The 22,868-nt window shown below is 35.0% G+C and overlaps 1 protein-coding gene across 4 annotated transcripts in view; it reads right to left on the bottom strand.

The window, feature by feature from the left end:
* LOC145246885 (tyrosine-protein kinase CSK-like) overlaps positions 1–15,332 on the bottom strand; it is a 570,595-nt gene extending 555,263 nt beyond the window's left edge. For 2 of the 4 annotated variants that reach the window (XM_080108752.1, XM_080108754.1), the window contains exon 1: positions 14,883–15,204. The gene's annotated coding sequence lies outside the window, so the exon portion shown is untranslated. Of the gene's footprint in view, positions 1–14,882 lie in introns of all 4 variants that reach the window. The other 2 variants (XM_080108753.1, XM_080108751.1) reach the window with 2 other exon arrangements.
* Positions 15,333–22,868: the final 7,536 nt, after the last annotated feature.

Raw genomic sequence — 22,868 nt, 5'->3', positions numbered from 1 at the left:
CTACCTGGAGGAGCTTTTTTGTTTTTGCTTTTTTTTTTAACATGTTTTTGAAGGGGTTTTTGTTCAAAACAAACTGCATATTCATGTTCAGTTAGAGCAAAAGAAACAGCATGGCTGTGATAAGTATTGTACGAGGACCCTTGATAATCGCTCGAAAATTAAACATTTCTGGTAGAAAGACACCCAATAAGTTTCATCAATTGTACGAAAACGTAATGTTCTAACAGTACTTTGTTTAATTTTCGATTTTTAAGCTATTATCGAGGGCCATCGTGGAATGCTTATGGCAACCAGGGTTTTTTTTTTTTCTAACTGAAAAGAGTGAACACGCAGTTTGTTTTGAAAAAAAAAAAACGTTTTTAAATAAGCTAAAATATAAACTATCCAGGTAGTTAGAAGACTAACTTATCTTGCCTTTGGTAACGTTTGTGTATTGATTTTTGTCACCTCTTTTTTGTTTTATTGAGCTATTGGTAAAAATGCCCGAAACTGTTTATTGAAATTCCGTATAATAATAATAATAATAATAATAATAATAATAAAAGGGTGGGTGACATAAAATGGCTGTAATTTTCTGAAAGGTTTCATTCACGCACGCATTTCCACAGCGTTAGTAAATACAGATCGATGCGACAACGATCGTTAATAAACCATTTTGGAAATATCTCAAAAGTAGAATTTTGTAAATAAATAAAACGTATCTACTCCCGCTCAGTCTACCTTCCTCATCATGTGTATGATGCATACAAATAAATATTGCGAAACAGATCAGCATACAGGTAGGAGCAAGAATTAAAAAAAAAAGAGGATGAAAAGGGTCTCGTCTGCTGCTGCTGCTGCTATGACCTGTAATGTGAAATTCCAGTGTAATCCTCTCTCATGAAGGAGATAAAGCCTCCTCCTTCGCCATTACAAAACGGTGGCCCTCTTGGGTTCCGGTAACACTCACTCGCCAATCGTTAACGATAGTCATCGTAGTTCAATAAGGATTTTGAGGGGGGGGGGTCACGTGATTAACCTGCTTATGGCAATTGCTACAATTATATACATATACCAGCTGTTGTACCTGCCCGGCGTTGCCCGGGAATTTTTACTTTCGATTTTGTTCCCCCCCCCCCTCCCAGCTCTCACTTCCTCTTTTTATGTTTATATATAGGACTTTTTAAAGTTCAACGTTTTAGTATCGTTTGGTCATTAAACTATTAATGAAACCATCTTACACACACACACACACACACACACACACACACACACACACGTATAACTAAATTTTAGATAAGATAATCTTTTAATGTCTAAAATGATTGGATGCAAATAGTTTCAAAACTTTCAACCTCTTAATTAAATGAAGATTCGTTTGGTTTGTTTTACGGCATATCAACCCTTTTTGGGTTATTTAATGCCGAATCTAGTAATTTCGGAAAAAGTCATGTTTCAAGTTATTTATATCTTCAAATATTTACTCAGTGGTGTTTGGTTTGACTGTTTTGTAGAGGAAAATTGTTTTTGACTTTGCAGAAAATGTTTTGCAGTTTTGCCAAGAAAAAAAAAAAAAGCATTAATGTTTGGTACATTTTATGTTGGAAACCAGTATCTTCAGACAGTCTGATAAGATAGGACGAGTTGAAGATTTTTTTAAAGAGTTTGAATGACTTTTTATGCAACGAGTTAAAGGCTTCTAAATTCATTTTAAAAAGTCACAATAATTCTATTTTTTGTTCATCTTTCTTTCAATTATTAAAAGCTTTCGTTTTACAAAGAACTGACAAATCAAAATGCATTCTGGTAGATTCGATTTTGAAATCAAATTTTAATAGGAGAAATGGTGGCATTTCTTTTATTTAAATAAATAGATTAATAGTACAAAAAAAAAAGTTTTGAAATTTTTAAATGTTGATGCATGTAGTTCCCTCTCTGTGTTATGCTTCCCTAACTGTACAATCATGCAGAAGTTTAAATGTAAACAGACATTTCGCTATTCAACTCCCCACAGTCCACTATTAAACATGATCCCAGATAGTAGCCCTTACATCCAAGTTTGGAGTATAAAAAAAAAAAAAGCACACACACATACAAATTTTAATTGTATGGAAGGTCTTGTAAAACTACACACTCACTGCTGAGAAAACATACCTTTATTTACAGAAGTATTACATCCTGGCAAAATGATACATCTTACGTAACCAAGCTATTGATTAATCCTTCCTTCATAATAAAGATAGTTCATAAAGGTAAGATAAAATTACAAAACTGGTTTACACAAACTTAATGCATTGCTCGCTAAAATAGATTATCAGGTAGTCCACCTTTCATAAGCATACAGTATAATCACAATAACAACATAAGATTACAAAAATTAAACAAAGTTGAGCCTAATAAGTACAAGATGGGTAACTATTTAGAAATTCCAGGTGCTCTATGTAGGAGGACGTCAAGACATCTCTCCAAGAGCTGCAAAAATACAAGTCATTCCCCTGACGAAGATATGTATGCAACTGGGGATCGCGTGTGAATTTCCTATTCCCATGAAACTTCCTCCATGAAACAGGTTCAACTCACCTAGGGTGATTGTCGCTTCAGTATGGTATCTTTCATAATGAAGACAGTTGATAAAAGGTACAGTAAAGTCAACAAACTGGTTTATGTGAAATTAATACATTGCTTGCGACAAAGTACTACAAGAAGACTGACTGGGATGCCTGCCATTAGAGATCCATTCAGAGATACCCCATAAAAAATATCTTTTCTCTTCCTCCAGAACAGAGTGCAAATGAGACCACTGAATGGTTCAAAGCATCAATTGAAGCACATGTCCCACACTCCCCAATTGTTTACTTCTACTTGTGCAAGTGAGTTGAACCCGTTTCTTGCTCAGAGGCAGCATACATACCACAGGTTTATCTGGCATAAGCTCAATACAAACAAGCAAAAGTTTATAGAAGCTGTAATTGTAAGAAAGAAGTAGCGATAGCTAAGAGAGAATATACTGAAACCACCAGAAAACGCATTGAAGCACAGAAATTAGGAACTCGTGATTTCTGGAAAATCTTCAACAGTGTAATAAATAATGGCCAATCAACAATTCCCCCACTATCCAACAATCATGAGGTTGTTTGCACGGCAACAGAGAAAGCTAACATCCTTGCCCATCGGTTTGCCTCAAACTCTTTGGACCCAACAAACCACTCCCTCCCTGATTTTCCTTTGTGGACAGAAACTACACTAGATGATCTGAAAATCATCCCTTCTCAAGTGTATAACATCATAAAAAACCTAGACACCTCAAAAGCATATGGACCTGATCTCATCCCGGCTGTACTAGTAAAAAAAATGCTCCGCTGAGGTTACTACAGTTCTCTCCAAACTCTTCAACAAATGCCTTAACGAATCATGCTTTCCTGACTGCTAGAAAACTAATTTCAGTTTACAAGAACTCTGGCGAAAGAACTGACTCATTATCACCCCATTAGCCTCCCTGTTTTCGCCAAAATATTTGAGTCCATAATTAATCAAGCTCTAGATCACCATCTTACAGTTGCTAAACTTCTGCCCAACCATCAATATGGATTTAGGCAAGCCCATTCTACTGCAGATATTCTAACTGTAATCTCTAAATGTACATACCACGCACTTGATGAAGCGAGGGAAGGGGGGGGGCAATAGGCCTAGATATATCTAAGGCTTTTGAGAGGGTAGGGCACGGTCTTCTCATGAAAATCAGATCCTATGATATTACTTAACATAATTAAATCTTTAAATAAGAGAAGAATCCAGGTTGTCCTTGATGGTTGTACATCTAAACAATAGGATAGAAATGCGGGTGTACCTCATAGGTCGATCCTTAGACTTATTCCTGATATTCATAAATAACCTCCCTGATAAAATAGTTTTGGAGATGGGTATATTTGCTGACAACACCATGCTCTATAACAGGCACGAGGGGAAAATATGAATGAACACATATCAAAGGCAATGGTGGAAACCCTAGAGGAAGACCTCCAGTCTGATGGAATGGGGTCAAAAATGGATGGTAACGTTCAATTCTATCAAGACTAAGCTCCTTTCCTTTAATAATTACACGAAACCTTCTCAACCACCAATAGCTCTGGCTAAAGATACATTACCAGAAAGTACTTCGTTCAAACACCTTGGCTTAACGTTCACAGGGAACATGAGTTGAAACAGATACATCGAAGGCATTGCTGTGGCTGCTGCGAGGAGGGTGGGCTCTCTTTACCGTGCTAGAAAGTTACTTATGCCTAAAAGTATCCTGTACCTCTACAAAGCCACCATTCGCTGATCTATGAGGTATTGTTGTCACATTTGGGCTGGTGCATCTGCTGCTAGTCTCTCACTCCTGAATAGGGTTCAAAAGAGAGTCGCCAACCTAAACTGTCAGCTAGGGATCAGCCTCTGTCCCACTGATGAAATGTTGCATCTCTCTGCCTTGTACCCCCCCCCTTGACGTAAATACCTCGGATAACCCTAACAAGCAGCAAAGTCCCACCCCTTCACAGAGATCCCTAGATGTAAGAAAGCTTTCTACTATAATAGTTCCTTCCTCAGAACTGCTAGACTTTGGAATTCCTTTCTATATTCCTGCTTCCAACTGTACTGACATGCATAAGTTCAAGTGTAATGTGAACAGACATCTTGCTGTTCAACTCCCTACATAGTATCCCTGCAACTTATGTCCCTGATAGTAGCCCCCTACATCAAACTGGCACTGTGCCTTCTTTGGGGTAAAAAAAAAAAATTAAAATTAAAAGGGCATTTTCCAGTATCGAAATGAATGGTGGGATCCTTCTACCGCTCCAGAAGATATCTCACTACTGATGCAATTCTCTATCTATATAAAAGCCAAGTACGGCCAAGGATGGAATACTGTTGCCATATCTGGGCAGGAGCTGCCAAAAACAGCCTATCATGCCTTGACAGAGTACAAAATAGACTTCGTGGTTTAGTGGGGGATGCCCTTTTTTCTACCCTGCAACCTCTCTCCCACAGAAGAGACGTTGCGAGCCTATCCTTGTTTTATCGTTATTTTCATGGTCAGGTGCTCGTCTGAACTCCAATCCCTGGTCCCCCCTCACCAATCTTTCACGAAAAACACCCGTCTAGCTGAATCCACTGTGAAAAATTTCCCCCACTCTATATCTGTGCCTAAATCAAAACGCGGATTTCATGAGCAAAGCTTCTTTCTTAGAACTGCACGCCTGTGGAACTCTGTTCCGTCTGCCTGCTTCCCTCCGGACTACAACTTGGATGTCTTCAAGTCTAATGTTAACAAATTCCTAATGAACCGCCCCCCCAATTAAACACTTCATAAAATCTCCTCACTAACGTGATGTACTTGCAATAACCCTTATCCCTGAGTGGCTTCCGGGCCTTGATAAGTGGTGATCACTGTGTAAAAAAAAAAAAAAAAAAAAAAAAAAAAAGAATAAAATGAACAAGTGATAAAACAAATGTATAACAAATGTAACCAAAAGCAAGATAAATCAGGCTTCTACTTACTTGGCTGTTTTGTTTTAACTTAATTTAAAGCGTTTATTTACTTTGAAATGCAAGTAATGTTCAGTTTTAAGTTAGAAGAAAAAAAAAAAATTAAGTAAATAGACATTTTTTTAAAGTGAATTTTTTTTTTTTTTTTTTTTTTTTACACAGTGATCACCACTTATCAAGGCCTGGAAGCCACTCAGGGATAAGGGTTATTGCAAGTACATTACGTAAACGGTTTAAAATAAGTTTTAAAAAAAAAAAAAAAAAAAAAAAAAAAAAAAAAAAAACTTATCCAAGTAGATAGAAGAGTTTGGTAACAATTTTTTCTTTTATACCACATTTTCGTTTTGTCTACTCTGGAAAATGACCAAAAAGTGATTATAAAAAAAATCCCGAGCAATGACGGCTACAGACAGCTAGTATGTATATAAATTAATAAGTAAAAAAAAATGTGTTAATTCAAACATCATGCAAACAATCAAGTACTGTATTCGATATTTTCATTAAATGATAATCACATTGCCATATTTAAGAATTAATATAAATCATAAGTTCATTTTAGATGTAAAAATTATGTCAAGGACCTTTTACTGGTTGTTAATTTGGCGTTGCCCATGTTGAGAAATTAAGAAAAAAATTATTCAAAACTTAAGGTTAAAATTTATTTTTAACGATTGTTCGTTATTTTTTTTATTTATTTATTAGTTCGTTTTAAGTTTCTCATTTTATTTTAAATATTCTGTTAAAACAAATAGGTGCTACTAGAGAAGTTGAATCAAATCAAGCCTAAAACTAAGCATTTTCGAGAATAGTTTACAAAACAAGGTGTGAAAAGAATAAATATACAACAAATGTTACCAAAGGCAAGCTAAATTTACTCTACCTACATAGAAAAGTATGTTTTTGTATGTTTTATTTTAACATGTTTTCTTTACATTTTAAAATAAAGATGATGTAATAAAGCCTGTCGAGTTGGAACGAAACCCAGAACGATTAGAGACCTCGTTGAACTATTCTGGAAAATGACCCTAAAACTGAATTTCAGCATAAAATAAGAGTTCGGTTCAAATCCTGTAAAAGTACAAAAACTAATATAATTCAATGTACATTTATCAACGTTGCGCATAGGCGAGCTAAACACACGAGAGCTATATATCTATAAAAGTGAAATTGTCTGTCTGTATGTGTACATTTCCCTATCAAACTCCTCTGTCAATTTTCAATCTACAGACTCGAGATTTGACATAAGAGCTATTGAGATTTTGGAAAATCTTTAATCTGTTTTCGGCCAGAAATTTGGCTGTCAAGGGGGTCAAAGTTCAACGATTTGACCTTTGAAAACTCTACCAAACTCCTCTGCCAATTTTGGGTCTAAACACTTGAATTTTTAGGTGTAGGTTCCTTGGACATGGATCAAACTTTTTAACTTGATTTGAGCCCAAAAAATGTTAAGGGGGGTCAAAGTTAAAAAAAAAATTTGACCTCTCTGCCAATTTTTGGTTTAAAGTTTTGAAATTTTATATAAAGTGTATTCAGATATGGGAAAAGCTTTTTAATCAGTTTTTGGGCGAAAATTTGGCTGCCAAGAGGTCAAAGAAGAATTGACATTTGCAGATTCTACCAAACTGGTGAATGCTCTGACGAACTGCAATCACTTGTGCCCCCACAACGTGAGCACCCTCGACAAACCCGACAGGCTGCTAAATCCCATCCCCACACTGTAGAGATCCCTAGATGTAAAAGATCTTTCTACTCCAATAGTTCCTTCCCCAGAACCGCTAGACTTTGGAATTCCATTCCAGGTCCCTGCTTCCTCAACAGTACTAACGTGCAGAAGTTCAAGTGTAACGTGAACAGACATCTTGCTGCAAAATCCCTACATAGTACCCCAGTAGTTGTTGCCCCTGATAGTAGCCCCCCTACACCAAAGAGGCAATTTGCCTTGTTTGGGGTGAAAATGTAATTAAAAAATTTTTTTTAAAAACTCCTCCACCAATTTTGGGTCTAAACCCTTGAAATTTTAGATGTAAGCTACCTGGACATGAGTCCAGGTTTTTAATATATATATAAATACATACATACATACATACGAACATAAAGTTATGAACAGTACATAGGGCCCGAGCAAAGCTGGGTTGAACTGCTAGTATTTAATATAGATCAATCTTTTTTTTTTTTTTGAGTCTCTTCAATAATTCTTCTATAATCGAAATGAATAGAATAAAAAAAAAAATTAAAAAAAAAAAAAAAGCATGGGTTTAGTTTTCCGAGAAAAAGCTAGTCATATTTAAAAAAAAATTTAGATCCGTTTATATATACATACATATAGTAGCTTCCTTCAGGCTTAAAAGACTATGGATAGCCACTGTAAGGGTGTCTACGCATAGGACTTTTGTGGCAAGAGTTGCGCAATCTCCAATCACACCTCTCCTGAGTCGGCGTTGTTAGATACCAGTGGCAAGTAGAAGTTCAGAATGACTCGAAACAAATGCAGAGATAAGCGGAGAGAACAGAGCGCCAAGCATTCCCAAAATGGTCACCCATCTTGTACTAGCCAAGCTCAACGTTCCTTAACTTTGGTGATCTGATGAGAATCGGTATGTCAATGTGATTATGCCGTATATACATACGAGTATATGTTATACGCGTGCGAGGGGCATTCCCAAAAGTAATGCCTCCTATTTTTCATTCCGTCCAAATAGATCAGAGAGAATTGCAAATAACACTTATGATGACTAAATTATGCATTCATGACCTGAAAGTTTCATCTGTTACAGATATTGGCGTTATGAGACTAAGAAAGCAGTCTACGCGTGTTAGAAGCATCACTGAATTCTTTCATGCAGAAAAATTTGAGCCAATCGACATTCACCGGGCCCCTGTTGAATGTTTACCCGATGCAGTTGATGTCAGTACAATTATGAAATGGATTCGTCGGTTTCGAGTGGCAACAGGGATATGAGTGAAAAAGCGTGCACCACTGCACCACATGCCTATACACAGCCCCCACCCCCATCGTTGACAAAAAGTACATTGAGAGTAGTGGTGACAGCAAAATAAATTCTGGAGCACAAAAAGGTCGCTCGTTTTAATGGTACCATTCCCATCTTCATAGCTCTTCATCGATTTCCCTTTCTTATTTTCACTTCTGCGAGATTTTGTTAGTTTTAATAGATGGTTGGTTTTCTTTTTATTAAGCCCCCGCCCCCAAAATAAAACTAGCCCTACAAAAACTCCCACCCCACCTCAATCGAGATAATCCTTACCTTAATCCTCATTTTTTGAACACCGATTTTTTTTACGGCCTTTCTTTCTATAAAGATGTTTAAGCGCATAAATTAGGACAAACAAAAAAGAAAAGGGCGGTTATTTTTTTATCTAAAAAAAAAAAAAAAAAAAAAAAAAAAAAAAAAAAAAAAAAAAAATCAAGATAAACTTTAAAAAAAAAAAAAAGGGAAATTAGAAATAATGCAACAAACGTGCTTGTAGAGATCGTGACCCATGTCGGACCATATTAGCTTGTTAAAATCCGGTAACAAGCTACGACTACAGCCGAAAGGCAACCACACAAAACATGTTAGTTTTTTTCATGGCCGAGTGGCCGACATGTGTTTACTTATAGCGACACACACAGCACTTGTACAGTTTCAAGACATTAAAAAATGAAAATATCGAAAAAAGGTTATATTGTACGTATTCGTTACGGAACGAAGTTCTCCGAAAAAAAAAAAAAAAAAGAAAAAAAAGAAAAAAAAATCACTTAATTTCATCAAGTAGTTTTTATTTTACAGCAAAAAAAAAAAAAAATTGTTATGATACCGAGCAAAAGGTTCGATTTAAAAGCTAGTAATAAAAATGGGGAGGGAGTGTCGGCGTTTTACATGGAGTTATCTCCCCGCGGCATGTTCAACAAATTTCATAATGGCTGACTTTAACGCATTCTCATAAAAACGTGTTTTTCTGCTGTAAAAAAAAAAAAAAAAAAAAAAAAAAAAAAAACTACTTGATAAAATAAAATGAAATTTTTTTCGTAGATCTTCAGTCCAAAACGGATACGTATAATATAACCTTTTTTCAATATTTGCATTTTTGAATGTCTTGATTAAACTGTACAAATACCAGTGACACTTTGAAAACCTTAAGTAATATGAAAGCCTTTAAACTATCGAATAAAAAGTAACTTTTGTGTTTATGCACTTATGTTACCGTGCTATATTTAAAAATCGTATTTTCAAGTTAATTTCAAGTTTTACGATATTTTTTTTTATGAAATTGTTCATTTTATGAAAAAGTACAGAATAGTTACAAAACTAGCTCTGTTTACAGAGCTAGTTTTGTAACTATTCTGTACTTTTACCTAACAATTTCATAAAAAAAAAATATCGTAAAACTTGAAATTAACTTGAAAATACGAATGGCTTCCTAAATAATATTTGATCACGCTGCACTGCAGTGCACTAGTGCAAGTGCACTACTGCATAAGTACCGTAATTTTTAGTTTGAATTCTTTTTAGGTTCTTGTACAGATTGGGGTCCAGGCGGAAAACTGCTACAACAAACGGCAACAACAGAAAATGAAAACTAGGTTCAAGAATAATGAAAAAAAGGGTTTGTATTACTGTACACAGATTCGAAAAAGTTGTCAAAAAAACAAATATATAACAAATAAATGTTATCAAAGGCAAGATAAGTTACTTTTCTACCAAACTGGATATATTTTTCGTGTTTTTATTCAATGTAACATGTGTATTCAGCTCGAAAAACAGTGTTTACCGATGTATTGGAAAATTCAAGATGGCGTCTGACTCTCTCTTTAACACGGTAAGTTTGGGAAAAGGTGTTATAAATAAAAAAAATCGGATAAAATACTGTTAAAAACTCGCTCAAGATATGTTACCGTGACATAGGTTGACATATATTCGGCGGGGTTTTAATAGTATTTTGTATAGTTTTTTTATTTATGACACCTTTTCCCAAACTTACGGTGTTAAAGAGGGTGTGAGACAGACGCCATCTGGAATTTTCGAATACATCGGTAAACACTATGTTTTTCGAGCTGAATAAAAATGTTACATTGAATAAAAACACTAAAAACATATCCAGTTTGGTAGAAAAGTTACTTATCTTGCCTTTGATAACATTTATTTGTTATATATTTGTTTTTTGACAACTTTTTCGAATCTATGTGTACAGTAATACAAACCCACCGTTCTTAACATGGGGAGGTTGGGTTTTTTTATTCCGAAAGCCGTTCTTAATATGGGGAGGTTGGGGGGGGGTATTCCGAAAGCCGTTGGGGAGGTTGCGGGTTTTTATTCCGAAAGCAGTCCTTAATATGGAGGAGGTTGGTGGAGGGAAGTATTCCGAAGCCGTTCTTAACATGAGGGAGGTTGCAAGGTTTTTATTCCGAAAGCCGTTCTTAACATGAGGGAGGCTGGGGGTAATACCAAGGCCTCTTTGCAGGTAAGTGTTCAGTGGGATAACCAGGCCACATTGACTAAAAAATAATGTAAATAAATCACAGTGCTTTTTTTGTTTGTTTGTTTCTTATTTCAGGAACCCGGGTTTCATCTTGTGTGCTTACCTTTCGGCTACGGTTGAAATTGGTTTACCGGATTTTACAGAGCTAATATCATTTGCCAATGAACTCGATACAAGCACCAAGTAGTATTTAATATTAAAGAATAATTGACCCCCCCCCCAGGCCCCCCACAGCTTGCCTATTTATTTGTCTCCCCAGAAGCGCAAAATTAGGCACAAGATCTGTTTATCTATAAGAGAGGGAGGGACTACTCTCAAAAAAGAAGCATTTTGGATTGGAACAAAAATTTGGGGGATTTTGCAGTATATGCAACAAAACGAAATGGTGGTTTGGTCAATATATAACAAATAACTTATTGAACCGCGCTATTTTTTTTTTTAAATAGTATTTAAGTTAAACTGAAGTTTTACGATATCTTTTTTTTTTTTTAATTAAATTATTAGGTGAAAGTACACTTAGTTACAAACCACCTTCCTTCTCCATGTTAAGAATGGCTTTCTAAATAACATTTAAGCACAGTTCAATAAGTGCATCAAGTACCCAAATAAATGTTACCAAAGGCAAAATAAATTATTCTTCTACCTACCGAAGTTTTGTGTGCTTTACAATGGAATTTTAAGAGTTTATTCGATTCGGAAAAAAAAAAAAAAAAAAAAAAAAAGCAATGTCGAGTTGGTAAGTTAAACAGGCAATCAACATGGCCGACGAAAACACGCCGGCTTCGGAGCGTCAATAATGGCTAAAAAGTACAAAAATAAACAAAATAATGATAATCTATTTTATCGATTGTATAAGAATCCATGGTTTATAAGAACAAAGACGAAAAACGACTAATTAGGGTTTGTTTAAATGACTATGGTGTCAAGTGTTGCGGGATGACAAGGCGCAGAACGATTATCGTATCTATTTCATCAATTTTATATATATATGTGTGTGTGTGTGTGTGCGTGTGCGCGCGCGTGTTTACGCACTTATTTTTTTCCAATTTAAATTCAAGTTTACATCTTTTGAGGGTTTGTTTTACAATCCACAGAAATTCGAAAAGTAAAAAAAAAAAATAAATAAATAAATAAAATAGATAACAAATTGCTGGGTGAAAGTTGAGAATAATAAAACACCCTCCCATATTAAGAATGGCTTTCTAAATAACGACATTATTTCAGCACGATATAATAAGTGCATTCGTACATATATAAATATTGTTTTGGTTAAATTCAAGCGAAGTCCCCTGATGATCGGACGCTGCGGGCCGATCAAACTAAAATCAATCATTTAAACGGAATATGTCCAATACAGAATATTCTCAAAATAGTTTGTTATAATAATAATTATTATTATTATTATTAAATGAACTTAATTGATCATCTTTTTGTACATGGTATAAAAAGATGATCAATTTTTGGTATTATTATACAAACACCGTGACAGCGTTAGGGTTAGGGTTAGGATTAGGGTTAGGGTTAGGGTTAGAGTTTAGGGTTAGGGTTAGGTTTAGGGTTAGGGTTAGGGTTAGGGTTAATTCGCTGTCACGGTGTTTGTATAGTTTTACCCAATTTTTTATGGAAGTTCAGATTGGCACTTATGGCAATAAACAAAAATGAAAAACTTTTATCATGTACCTAACTCTTTCAACGAAGATGTCATACTCCAAAAATCACGTAAATCGATCAAGTAGATTTCTTTTAAAAAACTAAGAAAATTTTTTTTTAAATTACGATTTTTAGCGATTTTACTACTTTACTGCATTGAACCGGAGGCTTATTTTTCACCCTTGACACTTCCATTTTAATTGTCTCCCTTTATTTATTTCATCAGGATCAAAATGGCCGACAAAAACACTACGACTCGCTTAGTCTTAAAATTTGATTTGCTTGAATTAAAAAAAAAAAAAAAAAAAAAAAAAACTACTTGATCAATATACGTGATATTTGGAATATTTCATCTTTGTCCTGTAACTAGCACGAATGTCAGATATTTCTGCATTTTCCTTTATTTTTAAATCCCGCCATAAGTGCCGATTTGAATAAGCACCTTATTTTTACTTAAATAACCAGGGCTTGACGCATTTGGTCTGTCTAATTATGATGATAGTGATAGTTACGACGTCTACTACAGACTTAATTACTTTTATGTGACAGGTGCGAGGAGGTGCAGTGCACTTATTGATCCGTGCTGAAATAAGGTTATTATTTAAAAAGCCGTTCTTAACATGGGGAGAGGAGGGTGTTTTGTAACTATTCTATACTTTAACCTTACAATTGAATAAAAAAATAAAAATTAAAAAAAAACTTTAAACTTGGAAATACGATTTAAAAAAATAGCGCGGAAGTGAAGTGCACTGCAAGCACTTATTACAATGAGAATTAAACAATTAAAAAAGTAAGAATGATTATAATACTACGAAGTAATTATTTTTTAATAATTACTTTTCATTTATTGCATATAATTTCGATTTTACGAAATATGCAAGAGTTATAAAATTTAAAGGGTATAATTATGACTAATCAGGAAGTTTTATTTAAATAACTGTTGACAATACTAGAAGTGTTTCTATAAAAAGGCGAAATAAATGAACCGAGTATTATACTAGGCTCGTTTATATCTTTTTTTTTTGGGGGGGGGGGTTAAAATATTTTTAATACGAATTTCAAATCATACCTAAGGTTTCAAATACAAGTGTACTTGATTGGCATGTATATAGATAGGTAAAAAAAGCAATGTAGTAGTAATCAACTAGTGATACAAATACTATATATATATATATATATATATATATATATATATATATATATATATCATTTAAGCTTGAAAAAAAAAATTTAAATAAAAAATACAAGTATTTATTAATAACAAACACATGAGTTAAAATTTAAAAAAGAAAAAAAAAAAGGGTCAAATTCTACTTTTGTCCCCCCCCCCTCCACATTGTTACGGAAAAAGGGTTTTTTGTTTTTTTAACGTTTAAAAATTAAACATTAAAATACCTGGGAAGGTAATTATTCAATTTACGGATCGTGCTGAAATAATAACGTCATTATTATCTAGAAAGCCATTCTTGACACAGGAGGCGGGGGCTTCTAAACTATTCTGTACTTTCACCTAACAATTTAATAAAACTTAAATTATATCTAAAAATAGCAGTCTGTTAACTGTATACACATGCTTGGACATATTAAAACAAAAAAAATATACATATATAAATAAAATGTTAGATTTATAGTGGGGGGGGTACTATATAAATGTAACCTAAAACGATCACTCACTTCCTGACGAGAAAACATTATTTACCTGTTTTTGACTACAATGACAGAACGAGTAACCATTTTTGTTTTCAAAATGGCGGCTAAAAATGTTTACTTGTCTTTTTCTTAATTATGTGATTAAGAACGGGTTTATCTTATTGCAATAAATGTATATAGTAAGATGGAGACATCCACCGCTAGTTAAAGTCATATAATTACGAAGGTGTGCGTGGACATGTAATCGAATGAAAAGAAATAGAATGTCAGTTTTATGTTTTTGTTGACAGTGGGAGAGCAACGTCAAACAAATAAGGAGCAGTAATAAAAACAATTTATATATATATATATATATATATATATATATATATAAATAAGTTTCTGGAAATTATTATTTACACGGGATTTAGAACAAAAAAATTGGAATTAATTATTTTTAGGAAATAAGAAAAAAAAACGGACTTTTGCATTAAAAAGCGGTTTTTTTTTTCTGTTTTCTTTTATGTTCAAGTCAGATTTCATTTTTTCACATATAATAGGTGATATAATATATATATACACACACACGCATGAAAAAAAAAAGAAAAAGAAATAATTACCTGTTTTTTGTATTGTTGTTAACTGTGTATATATATTTTATATACAAACAAAATTAATCCAGAGCAATATCTTCTTAATTCTTCTCCAAAAGAAACGGGCACTGCATGAAATAAGTTTTATATATGGCTAAGGTAGAGCTATAATAAGTATTATAAAAACAAAAAAAAAATAGAGGGAGCAGGGTACTGCCACAGCTTCCCAAACAGTAAGTAAAAAAAATAAGTCAATTTTATATAAAAGAAAGAATGGTCTCGCGTTAGCAACAGAGTACACACACTTTTTCTCAGCAGTAGTTGAAATACTACAGCTGGGAGGTGTACTAATTCTAAAACTACTACTGCAAACCTACTGCTTTACAACTGAAACACTACTGCATTACTACTGCGTCAACACTGCAACACTACTGCCACTACCACTGCTATACTTTCCAATTTCCTGCTCCTACTGCTACGATTAGTTTATCCTACCGCTGCTCCTGATGTGTTTCTAAAGGGGTAGGGTTATAGCTCATTTTGTAAAACACAATGTTTCTTTTTTTTTTTTTTGGAAAGAACTGTTTTAAAACAGATTTAAGATATATAAATGTATATTTAAATTTAATGTAGTTATTTTAATTTGTTTTATTTTCATAAAATCGAAGATATTCTATACACGCAAAAAAAAATAATAGAATATTTATCAAATGTTGTACAGCGACTGCGACTATCATGCCGTAAAATGGTGGTAGTAGTAGGAGTGAATGGATACGAACTGCATCAGAATAACAGAGTTATTTTTAAATTGTTCATGTAACAAACATAATGGGTTATTTTTTACTTATATTTTATTCGCGCGTATATATTTTTAAGAATGAAAGCAAAAAAGATTTTTTTTTCATACGTAACCATTGTCCTCCCCCTTTCTCTTTGTCTTAATAGGCTTCAAATTTCCCCGCCTTCGTTTCACTCCTACCACTACCACGTCAGTGCGACGAATTGCAAAGGGAAGTAAGTCTTTTCAGCGTGCCCCCAACCTATCTTCTTTTTTTTTTTTTTAGCCAAAAGTAGATTCTTTTTCTATTATTAATATTCATAGTATTTTCTAACTCTGAAACCCCCGAACCCCAGGGGTTATATGAGTGATTTCAACTCTACTGGGGCGGAAAGGAATAGTTTCAACAATGCTTTGGAGGTGTCCTTACTTTTATCCTTTGTCCCCTCACTAAAAAAACTCGCCTTTAGCAATACTATCCCCATAAAAACATTTGGTTGTTTTAGAGTTATTTATTTTTGTAAGATATCGTTTAAAGCAAAACAATAGTATGTACTTAATTGCCATGACGAAAATAGTAATATATCCAAAAATTACGAAAATTAATCGAGTAGAAAAGTATTTGCGGAAAATTGGGTAAAATTGTATTTTTTGTAGATGTTATAAAGTAAACGAAGAGTTCACACACAGGGGACTTAACTTAGAAGGCAAAATTTAAATTACATTTTAACGGCGATCAACATTTTATCTTTATATCGACGGACTTTTTTCTTTTTTTTTTTTACTAAAAACAATACAGTTGTTCTACTCGATTAATTGTCGTTATTTTTGGATATATTGCTATTTTCGACATGACAATTAAGTACGTAATATTGTTTGCTTAAAACGACATATTTCAAAGGAAATCGATCTGTCAACTCGATCTTAACAAGATTTAGATATTTGCTTTTCATACAAGTGCTTCTTGGCAAAACGGTCCTGGCTAGCTATTATGTTTATTAAGTAATATTTACTGTGGTGACGAGGCAGCGCTTATAAAGGCAGAAAGCGATTCGATGATAAGGATTAATGGAATGGATTGTCAGTTTGATGATGATGAATATTATGAGAGGATTGAAAATAGTGAATAAAAATTGATCATATATGAGATCTGTTTATGACACTGGGCGGGAAAGGAGGGCTTCAGCAGTGCACTGGAGGCAGCCTTACTTTTATTCTGTTTCTTTATTAAAAATTTATATAAGTCATTTTTAACAATAACTACCTCTAAGAAATTTTTTTAAAATACAGGTGGTTTTGTCAAAAACCACCTTTGCTCTCTCTCTCTCTCTCTCTCTCTCTCTCTCTATATATATATATATATATATATATATATATATATATATATATATATATATATATAACTATTTCATTTACTCACATAAATTTAATATACGAAAGTATAGATTTATGCGTAAACTTTAAGTATTTACTTCAAAAGTGCTCAATACGTAGGTAGAGCTAGTTAGTAATTTATAAGATATATATGGCGACTAAGCTACACTGAATATTCTGCGTTTCATCCACTGTAGGATTCGTCAGGCATTTATAAAATATATATGGCGACTAAGCTACACTGAATATTCTGCATTTCATCCACTGTAGGATTCGTCAGGCATGAAATCACCTTTTTCTTCGCCATATTCCCTCTGCTTCACTTTTTGTTATCAAGTAAGATCTTTGACTTACTTGCAGTTTCATCAAATACTTTTGTAGGCAAAATCTGATCCCGAATTTTGCTAATTCCTACCCTCTGATGAGAAAGAAAGTATTTCTTCAAAACTCTGCGGATTAAGGACTATCCACTTATTAAGTGTTTCCTTTTCAGATTAAAAATGTTTTTAACTCTTTTTTTAAAGTGTTTTTTAACATGTTTTATTAACTTTGTGCTCTTATATATATATATATATATATATATATATATATATATATATATATATATATATATAAGAGATAAAAGTTAATAAAACATGTTTACATATATATATATATATATATATATATATATATATATATATATATATACAGTACATATGGGCACACGTGAGAAAATCAGAAGCAGCCGAAAGATAGCTGGCAAGTGAAAGTATTAGCAGTAGCAGCCATTGTCTCTGAGAGGGGTATATTTGTTGATGACACCATGCTCTATTACAGGCATGTGGGGAAAACGAATGAACACATATCCAATGCAATGGCAGAAACCCTAGATGAAGACCTCCAGTCTGTAGTGGAATAGGGAAAAAAATGGATGGTCACATTCAATGCTGCCAAGACTAAGCTTGTTTTCTTTAATAATTACAAGAAACGTTCTCGACCACCAAAAGCTATGGCTTATGATATATTACGTGAAAGTACTTTGTTCAAACTCCTCAGCTTTATGTTCACAGGGAACATGAGTTGGAACGGATACATTGAGGGCATTGCCACAGCTGCTGCAAAAAAGGTGAGGTCTCTATACCGTGCTAGAAAGTTATAACTGAAAGTATCCTGTACCTCTACAAGACAACCATTCGCCTATCTATGGAGTATTGTTGTTACATTTGGGCTGGTGCATCTGCTACTAGTTTCTCACTCCTGGACAAGATTCAAAAGAGAGTCGCCAACCTAGTAAGTCTCAAACTGTCAGCTAGGCTTCAGCCTCTGCTCCATCGACAAATGTTGCATCCCTCTGCCTGTTTTACAAGTATTTTAATAGTAGATGCTCCGACGAACTACAAGCCCTTGTACCCCCTCGATGTAAATACTTTCGACAAGCAGCAAAATCCCACCCCTACATAGTAGAGATCCCCAGATGCCAGAAAGCCTTCTACTCTAATAGTTTCTTTTCCAGAACTGCTAACTGCTAGACTTTGGAATTCCCTTCTGACTTCCTGCTTCCTCAACTATAATGTAAACAGACATCTTGCTGCTCAACTTACATAGTATCCCTGCTGTGAGAATAAATTGCTTTGACTCTTCCGGATATAAAGGATCGTAGTTATTCCCCTTGGCCGGAATTAAGGATTTCGCCATATTGATTCTCGAAAACACGTGTATACTTTTAAGTTGATAAGGCATTCCTGTTTACTTTTCTTTTATCTCTACTTATCATTTCTATTTTATCAACTTAAAAAAAAAAAAGTAAGCAAACAAACAACAGAGAAAAAAAAATGGACAAACTACTGCGGCCAGACAGATTCAACGTAGAACCAACAGCTCCGAATTCGGAAAAAATCTATAAACACTGGAAATTGACGTTCGAGTATTACTTACGCACTTTAAACAACGGGGAAATAGAAAATAATGCACAAAATCTCTTTGCCTTGATTAATTCAGTCTCAGCGACAATATTCGAAATAATAAACGATGCTACAGATTACAATGGTGCCATAGAAACGCTAGACGCTGTTTACATAAAACCGGCAAACGTTATATTTAACTGACATCAACTTCTGACGAATAAACAGAAACTGGCATAAACTATCAACGATTTCATGCAACAATTGGAAGTACTTGCCAAATCTTGCGAATTTCAAGCAGTAAGTGCTGAGGAGAACAAAAAGCAATATATCCGTGACGCTTTCATTAGCGGCATCTCTTCCTTGTCTATTCGTCCGCGCATACTCGAAAAATCATTCTCAACTCTACAAGAGATCTGTACAATGGCTAGGTTTCTAGAACAAGCGGAGAAGCATACGGTAAACTTCGATAACCACCTGAACGTAGCCGCTACTGTAATTAAACCAGAAGACACTCCCTTAGCCGCTATAAAAGGAAATACCCTACCAAAAGGAATTTGTTTCTTCTGTGGGAACACACAACATTCATGGGCGATGGGTCCTCTTGCGCATAACACCGAGTGTAGGAAATGTAAGAAAAATGGCCATTGGGTGAAGGTATGCAAATCTTCCTCCTCCACTGCTGCTGTGTTATACGACCCGGACTCCCCCCCCCCCAATCTCTCCTGACTAGGAACGGATGCCAAAGACATTACATACACAAAATACAAAATAAATAGGCAAGTAGTGAACACTATGGTAGACTCCGGCAGCGGAGAGACGTTTATCAGCAAAAATACAGCAAGGAAGCTGAAACTTTTTATTATTCCCAAACAGAAAACCGTAGCATTGGCGGACCCTAATCATCATGCCAAAATTATCCGTGAAATTATTGTTGACATCTCCCTAAACAGTAAAAACCACCACGCCATGACAGTGGAAGTAATTAAGGACCTGTTCATTGATAAGATTATCGAAAAAGACCTCCTAAAACAATATAAAACTGTAACCCTGAAATTCGACGTTCCCGGGGAAGAATTGTTATCGGAGCAATGGGTAAGAGGGACAGTTTTCCATATATCAAAATTTCTCCTCCTCCCCTTTTCTCTCATCTTTCTACACGGATGACCTCTATTGCCACCAAATCTTGTTGTCACTCATTCACTGACAACATATTTATTAGAGAAGAAACTGCCAGAATGTTGAGGGAAGGCATAATAGAGCCCTCTATATCTCCTTGGCGAGCCCAAGTATTAATGACCTCTAACGAGAATCAAACAAAAAGAATGGTGGTCGACTACAGCGACACCATAAATAGATTTACAGAACTGGATGCCTATCCCATGCCGAACATTAATAAAATGATTGATGACATAGCTCGATACAATGTTTTTACAACACTCGACCTGAAGTCTGCTTACCATCAAATCCCAATTAGTCGCGCCGATCAGAAATACACAGCATTTGAAGTAAATGGAAAACTTTACCAATTTACTCGTATCCCTTTTGGCGTCACTAACAGAATAAGTGCCTTTCAAAGATGCATCGATGGCATTGTAGAAAGAGAAAAATTAACAGACACTTTTGTGTATGTAGACAATGTCACAATATGCGGAAAGGATCAAAAAGAGCATGACTACAACCTTCAAAGGTTTTATAATGTAGCAAAAAGATACAACATCACGCTCAACCAAAGTAAGAGCATCATTTCTGCTACTTCTATCACACTTCTTGGTTACACAATCCAGAACAACCAAATTGCTCCTGATTACCTGAGGCTAAAACCACTCCTTGAAATGCCACCGCCTCTAAATTTCCGGTCTCAAAAAAAACAATAATTGGTATGTTCTCTTACTATAGTAAATTCATTCGAAACTTTTCTGATAAGATACTGCCTCTCAACCATAACAAGGAGTTTCCACTGTCCCCGTCTATTCTAAATTCTTTTCAGACGCTGAAGACCGACTTAAGAAATGCTACCTTTATAACTGTTGACCCGGATAAAGAATTTGTAGTAGAAACTGATGCCAGTAATTACTGCATTGCTGCTACTCTAAACCAACAGGGTAGACCTGTTGCATTCTTTTCTCGGACACTAAACCTGAATGAGATTAGACATCATGCTGTTGAAAAAGAAGCTGCTGCGATTGTCAAAGCTCTCCGAAAGTGGCTACATTTCCTACTTGGGAGACATTTCAAAGTTATTACAGATCAAAAGAGCATCAGTTTTATATTTGATAATAAGAGGAAATCTAAAATTAAAACTGATAAGATATGTCGTTGGCGGATCGAACTGTCACAATTCAAATTCAGTATTGTTTACCATCCAGGAACGGAAAATACAGCTGCTGACACATTTTCTCGCATCGCTGCATTAACGCACACTTTGCAAGACCTCCGCGACTTGCATGTTACACTATGCCATCCTGGTGTCACGCGACTCAACCACTTCATCAGGACAAGAAACCTTCCTTTCTCTTTAGAACAAATTAAAAATATATAACAGACTCGTGCTCCTCCTGTCAGTATCTGAAACCTAAATTTGCCAGTTGTAACAAAGGAACACTCATACAGGCTATACTACCTTAATAGCGATTAAACATCAACTTTAAAGGCCCTTTACCTACTTCTGTGCGTGGTAACAAATACTTACTCACTATAATTGATGAATATACTCGCTTTTTCTTTGCCTTCACCTGTAAGGATATGACCAGCAAAACCTTAATCCACTGCCTTAACCGACTATTTTCAATTTTTGGTATGCCCGATATGATACACACTGACCGGGCTGCCGACTTCCTTGCAGGAGAAATCAAAGATTACTTACGTGGCAAAGGTAGATACCATCCTGAGGGCAATGGGCAAGTTGAGAAACTCAATGGAACTTTATGGAAGGACATCAAAACGACCTTACACTCTAGCAACATGAAACTGTGCCATTGGGAAGATATACTACCAAACGCTCTCTATTCAATTAGGTCATTACTATGCACTGCCACTAATATGACTCCTCATGACAGAATGTTCAAATATAGTCGTAAATCTTCCTCTGGAACTTCTGTTCCCACTTGGGCGAAACCAGGCCCAATATATGTCAGAAACCATACTAAGTCTAGTAAGCTCGACCCTCCGGTAACCCCTGCTACCTTATTAGACATGAACCCCTACTATGCTCATGTACGACTACCCTCTGGTGCGGAAACTACTGTCAATGTGCGAGACCTGGCTCCTAACTCCTCAAATCAAGAAGACCAACACAATGAAAACAATTCTGCAAGCCGTGAAGCCCCTAAAGAACCGCCACCTGACGAAAACAATACCTACGTGAAGGAGAAGAATCCCTTACCTGATCCTGAAAATATCCATGCATCCCAATATGTGGACGCTGAGGACCAAAACCTCTGTGAGTCAGTGCAGAGATCGTCCAGAATGCAACGATTTCCAAGTAAATATAAGGACTTCTTAACCTAGTACTGAACAGACTAAATTTAACTTCTGCAATTCCATACTTAATTATTGTTGAAGGGAAAAATGTTAGAATAAATTGTTTTGACTCTTCTGGAAATAAAGGATCGTAGTTATTCCCCTTGGCCGGAATTAAGGATTCCGCCATATTGATTTCTCGAAAACACGTGTATACTTTTAAGTTGATAAAACCTTTACGAAAGGCATTCCTGTTTTCTCTTCTTTTATAATTTCACCTATCATTATCTCCCCGAGAGTAGTCCCCTACATCAAAGTAGAACTGTGTCTTTTTAGGGTGAAAATGCCACGAAAAAGAAATTAAAGCATGTATGCTGATTAACAAGTGTGCACGCTTGCATCACAAGAAAGAGAGAGAAAAATTCACTGAGAAGAGAAACAAGTTGCGTGCTAAGGAAGATGGATATGTCGAGAGGAGAAAGACTTTTTTTGAAAAATAATGAAATGCGTTGTTTT

This window comes from Euprymna scolopes, chromosome 24, assembly GCF_053919585.1.
Source record: "Euprymna scolopes isolate OS-2025 chromosome 24, ASM5391958v1, whole genome shotgun sequence".
NCBI lineage: Eukaryota > Metazoa > Mollusca > Cephalopoda > Sepiida > Sepiolidae > Euprymna > Euprymna scolopes.
Note: the sequence above shows the minus strand (reverse complement) of the source record. Positions and strands in the feature narration are given on the sequence as shown.